Source organism: Dipodomys spectabilis, unplaced genomic scaffold (assembly GCF_019054845.1).
Source record: "Dipodomys spectabilis isolate Male_0828 unplaced genomic scaffold, ASM1905484v1 ptg000201l, whole genome shotgun sequence".
NCBI lineage: Eukaryota > Metazoa > Chordata > Mammalia > Rodentia > Heteromyidae > Dipodomys > Dipodomys spectabilis.
The window spans coordinates 2,888,233-2,894,232 of record NW_024870878.1 but is presented as its reverse complement, the minus strand read 5'-3'; positions in this window follow the sequence as shown (position 1 = coordinate 2,894,232).

The following is a 6,000-nucleotide window of genomic DNA, read 5'->3' as shown; positions in this document are numbered from 1 at the left end:
ATCACTTGGCTCAAACCACATTTTATACACTGGACAATAAAAGCCAGAAAGTGAGACCTTGCCTAATGTCCTCAGTAAGTTAGTTGGAGAGACAAAACTAGAAGAGCCCTGATCTAATCACCGTGCTCACACACCCTTATTTCCGTATCTCCCCTACCCATCTCATCCCTCCCTCCTCCCCCCTCCCTGCAGGTTGGTTGGGCTTTGATGTAAAGAGATGCTTCCATCTAGGCCTTTGCCAGAATAAACTGCAGTAGTCCCATGTCTTGTCTGCTCTAGTAGCTATCAGCAAATGCTGCAGCCTAGAAGGCTTACCAGCATTTGTTCTCAGTTCTAGAGACTGGAAGTCCAAGATCAAGGTACTGGCATAAAGGGTTTTGGGTCAGCTAAGCACTGATGGCTCAAACTTATACTTTTAGGTACTTGGGAGGCTAAGATTGGAAGGATTGTGGTTTAAGGCCAGCTCAAGCAGAAAAGTCTTTGAGACTCAATCTCCACTGAAGGAAGCTGAATGCAGTGGCATACACCTGTCATCTCAGCAATGACTGGATAATAGCATGGGTGCACACTTTGATAGAAAGCAAAGACTCTATCTCAAAAATAACTAGTGTAGAGAGAGCAAGGGAGGGGGTGACATCATCCAAGCAGAAATGTACTCATTACATGACTTAGGTAACTATAACACCTCTGTACAGTACCTTTATAATAACAATTAAATTAAAAAGTAGTGTATAAACAGGACTACAGATGAAGCTCAGAAGTAGAGGACCAGTCTAGAGAGTTGGAGGCCCTGAGTTCAAATACCAGTACTGCCAAAAAAAAATTGGGAGGAAGGAGAGGCTAGAAGAGAAGAGGAGAGGGGAGGGGAGAGTAGGGGAAGAGAGGAGAGGAGAGGAGAGGAGAGGGGAGGAGAGGGGAGGAGAGGGGAGGAGAGGGGAGGAGAGGGGAGGAGAGGAGAGAGGTTCAGTTCCTAGTGAGGCTCTCTTACACTAGCTTACAGATGGCCACCTTCTCCATATGTCCTCACAGAATGAAGACAGACAGCAAGCTTCCTGTTGTCTCTCATATTAGGGCACCATTCCCATAACTGGGGCCCTGACTCATGATCGAATTGTCTCTGAAGACAATTAGACATCCAAGTATCATTACATTGGAGGTGAAGAGCTGACTTCATATACGAATTTGAGAGTGACACAAACATTTCTTGATATTTTTAGGAAAAACAAAGCAGCAACATATATTGATCTTTCTAAAACTAAAAAAATCCTTTGGAGGCCATATATCACATATCCAATAAATGAAATATATCTGTATTTTGTAACATTCATAAAATGCTCTGATTGAAGGAAATTCTTTTTGTTCTGCCCCTACATGACTAAGTGGAATTACCCCAGTGGATCAGCCTCTGAGTGGGAATTGGTGATGACCACACCATCTTCATTTCTCTTCCCCGAGTGTCATTCAGGGTTTCCAGGGAAATTCCAGGAATGAGTTCCCTCCATCCTCCCACTATGCCCATCACCTCCAATAGGAGAGGCCAATCCTGACTCCATGTCTAACCAGAATGAATTTCTCCCAAATTGTTTTGCAGGCATGGAAACTTGGGAAGGACTGGAGCTAAGTAGGTGGTATATGAAAATCAGACTCAGCAAGCCACGCTTTCCCCAATTAACAACATCCACCGAGACTTTCAGCCTTGAGATGGCTGTCAACCCACGTCTTTCCACTCAACCAAAGACTGCTTTTTTTCTTAAAAAAAATAATTTAAGCCCTTGATGGTAGTGCCTTTCTTCCTCCCTCCTCCCTTCACTCCTTCTTTTCCTCCTTAATTCCTTTTCTTATCCCCATCCTCTTATCCTTCCTTTCATTTTGATCTGTTTCTGCTGATTTACATCTTACTGATGGTTGGAAATCCTTGACTTGAGGGATGAAAGTTTGATCCTGTACTTGGAGGATGTGCAAGGGTCTGCTTTTGTCCTCAACTTACTTAGGCTCTTTATAAAATGTTCTCTCTCCCTCTCTCTCTCTCTCTCTCTCTCTCTCTCTCTCTCTCTCTCTCTTTCTCTCTTTCTCTCTCCCTCTCTCTCTCCTTCTCTCTGCTAACCCTGTATGAAAATGACCATGGTGTGAGAGATTCAAAGCTCTGGTTAGAGTGTAGAGATTATAGAGGCTAAACTCTCTAGCTTCACCTTCCTCTTCAGGAAGATAATGATACTGCCTGTGTGTTAAAAAAACAAAAATAACTGTACTGTGTGCAAGAGTCTGCCTTGCTATAGGTATATACTTGGTAAATATTAGCAGCTGTTAGCCCATTAAACAGTGGGCACCATGAAGTATGCTGTATGTCTACTTTGATGCCTTTGTTATTTGGAATATTTATAAAATTATTGAGTTATGATGAACATATTATATATTATATATTTAAATGATATAGCTTGATGTTCTTTGACATATTTAAAATTATTTCCATGGAAGTGGAGCTGGGGCTCAAGTGGTAGATCACTAGCCTTGAGTGAAAAAGCTAAGGGACAGCACCCAGACGCTTTGAATTTAAGCCCCATTTTCAGCACAAAAATAAAACACAAAGTTAAAGCACAAAAATAAAAATTATAAAAAATTACAGTTTCCATAATCAAGATGGTGAACATGTGCATCACTTCCAAAAGGTTCCACCTCTTCCTATATAACCTCTGTCCCCACTCACATTCCTAGGCAACCATCAATTTGCTGTCTGAAATCATGAGTAAGTGATTTACTTCACTTAACAAGACTTTTTTTCCTATAGAGGCCATACTCATTGCTGTACCATTTATTCACCATGGACAAGGAATGGAAACAGTCGAAATGCCCCTGAACAGACAGATGGATCAAGAAAATGTGTTATATATACACAATGAAATTATACTCATCTATCAATCAGGAAGAATGATATTGCATCACTTGCAATGAAATGGATGGACCAGGTGGGGGGAATCACTGCAGTTTTAAAATTCTTCAGTGCCTTCAAGCATATACTTTTACATATTTTTTTCACTCCTCTGATTATAATTAGCTTGATCCATCTGTCTGTTCAGGGGCATTTCGACTGTTTCCATACCTTGTCCATAGTGAATAAATAGTACAGCAATGAGCATGGTTATGTAGATGCCTCTACAGAAAAAAAAAAGTCATGTTAAGTGAAGTAAGTCAGTCCCAGAGAGACAAAGAGAAAATGTTTTCTCTTATATGTGGAAGCTAGAACTAATTTATAAATGTACTAGTAAACACTGTGGAGTTGCATTCAAGTGTACACAAATGTATTAACAGAAATATGGTATTTTCATGGGACAATTCATATGCTATAATTTCTTAGAAAGGCTAAATTATAGTCCAATGAAATGATTCCCAAGAAATGGTACTTGAAAGAAGGAAGGTAGGGTTAAAGGGAAGCGTTAGAGGAAAGAAGCAAGGAAGAAGGACAGAACGCAGTCATAAAATTTAATGCATATTCCACAAAATTAAGAAAACTGAGGGGAGGGAGAGGGTTGGAAGGGAAGGGAAAGAATGATCAATCAAGATGCATTGTATTCATAAACTAATTTGCTGAACTTTTGTACAACTACCTAAGCATAATAATAAAAAGAAGTGAAAAAATTTTTAAAAATGCAGTGAGGAACTACCAATGAAAATACAGGGGAAAACAGAAATCAATGCACTAAGATTGACCTAATGGGTTCTCTTGTTCTATGAGCATTTTTCATTTCTGAGAAAACTAGTGTCTAGGAAAATCAAAACAACCTATTGACAGTCTCAATAGGGTAGAAAGAGACTAGAGTATACAATTCATAAGAAGTGAATCACTGGTTAGCCTCACCCTAGAAATGAGAATCAAACAGCATCTACAGGCTTCAGAAGAAATAAATTTCAGCTTCAACTCATCTCAATAAAAATATTATTACTGACCCTAAGAAGGTGGTTAGAAGTATATTGATTCTACTCTCTCCATAACAGACCAAACAAGCCAATCAGAACTGAATAATTCCATCATCCAACTGGATTGTGTTGATATTTATAGAATACTACACAGTCCTAGCAGAATAGTGATTATTTTTTAGTATACATGGGGCATTCACTGTAACAGAGCATTTTCAAAAATAGTGACTTTTAAATAGCTGAAATCATACAAAAAATTTCCTCAAGTAGTGATGGAATTAACTTGAAGCCTACAATACAAAGACAACAACAAAGTCTCCAAATAATTTGGAAATTAAACAATATACTTCCATGAGTCAAAAAATGACATTTCTGAGTAATATTAGCAATATAATAGATTAGAAGATTTCAACTCTCCTTCCTCAAAAGACCAATGATTAAATAACTAGTGAGTATAAAGCTCCAAGGTACAATGAAAAATCAGTAGCTCTGTTCCAGTAACTGATCTTTCCCCAATAGGAGGCCCTGGGATTCCCAAAGGAATATGACACTTCCCCTGGCTTTAAAGGATCTATAACAAGTCTTTGTGGAAGATTTGCGGGGAAGGTGCTGGTAGTAAGTTAATCCAGCTGTTCCCAGAAGCTGTGGAGCATTATTCTCTTTGTCCTCCTCACCTCCAGGAGAAGGAAGATTTTTCAGGGTGGCCTAATGTTGAGGGCAAGGAAATTAGTTCCAATCTGAGTCCTGAATTATACCACAAAGGCATGGTAGTCAATGATAAAGAAAATCTATTTCTCCTCCATTCTGAGGGCCCAGAGGAAGTTACTATAGAGCAGGATCCAGCTTCAGAGAGGATGTTGAACAACTAGAAGTCTTATCACATTGTAGATGGGAATATGAAATGATAAGATACTCTGAAAGATAGTTTGGTGACTTTTTTTTTTTTTTTTTTGTCTGTCGGGGGCTTGAACTCAGGGCTTGGGTGCTATCCTTGAGCTCTTTTGTTCAAAGATAGCACTCTACCACTTGGAGCCACAGAGCTACTTCTGTTTTTTAGATGGTTAATTAGGGATGAAAGTCTCATGGACTTTCCTGCCTGGAGTTGGCTTCTAACTGTGGTCCTCAAATCTCAGCCTCCTTGAGTAGATAGGATTACAGGTGTGAGACACCAGCACCTGGCTACTTTGGTACTTTCTTGTGAAATGGAGCACATACTTGTCATATGCCTTACCAATTACATTCTGAGGTATTTATAGCAAGACATGGCAGTCAGTCTCAGCTAGAGGTAATTCCCCTACCTCCACCCCAACACACACCAACACACACATCACCAAGAAAAAGGAGTTTTGTTACAAGTGGGAGAGCGGATACTATAGGTATCTGTTGGGTAGTAGCGAAGATGCTGCTCAACATTCTATAGTGCACAGAATAACCCCTTCCCATCAAAGAATTATCTAACCCAGAACATCAATGGAGCTAAGGCTGAGTAGACTTTTCCAGTTCCTTTGGAAAGCCTGTGTCACATAAAATCTGTGCAGCATTTAAGGTGGCTCCATTCAGAGTTGAGCTCAATACAAAAAAGCTGACATTAGTCCTGATGTCCTTAATTAATTAATTTATCTATTCATTTGGGTGGTGATGGGGTTAGAACTTACCCTCAGCCCAGCCCCAAAGTCTTTCAATATTTGAATGAATGATAAAAAACTGTGATACACTATTATGAAACAATGCCCCAAGAAAGAAGAAATAATTCACGTTAACATGCAACGACTAAAATGAATGTCAAATACATTATACTGAAGGAAAGAAGTCAGTCTCAAAGGTTACATGGGCTATGATTCCACTTCTTACAGAATTCCTAAATACTTCTTTTAAGACTTCTAGTAAAATGATCTGCTTGGATCTCACAGTACAGAATTTGGTGAAGGAGTTTGCTTATATAAATTGTCAGAGGTGGGTAGCTTTTCTGTTTATGAATTTTGACTAGTTGTTGTTGTTATTGTTGTTGTTGTTTTCACTTCTCTGTGTGTTAGGCAATGGCTTTGTAATGTTTCCAAAATGTTTCCATGGAAGGAGCTCCAAAGAGAA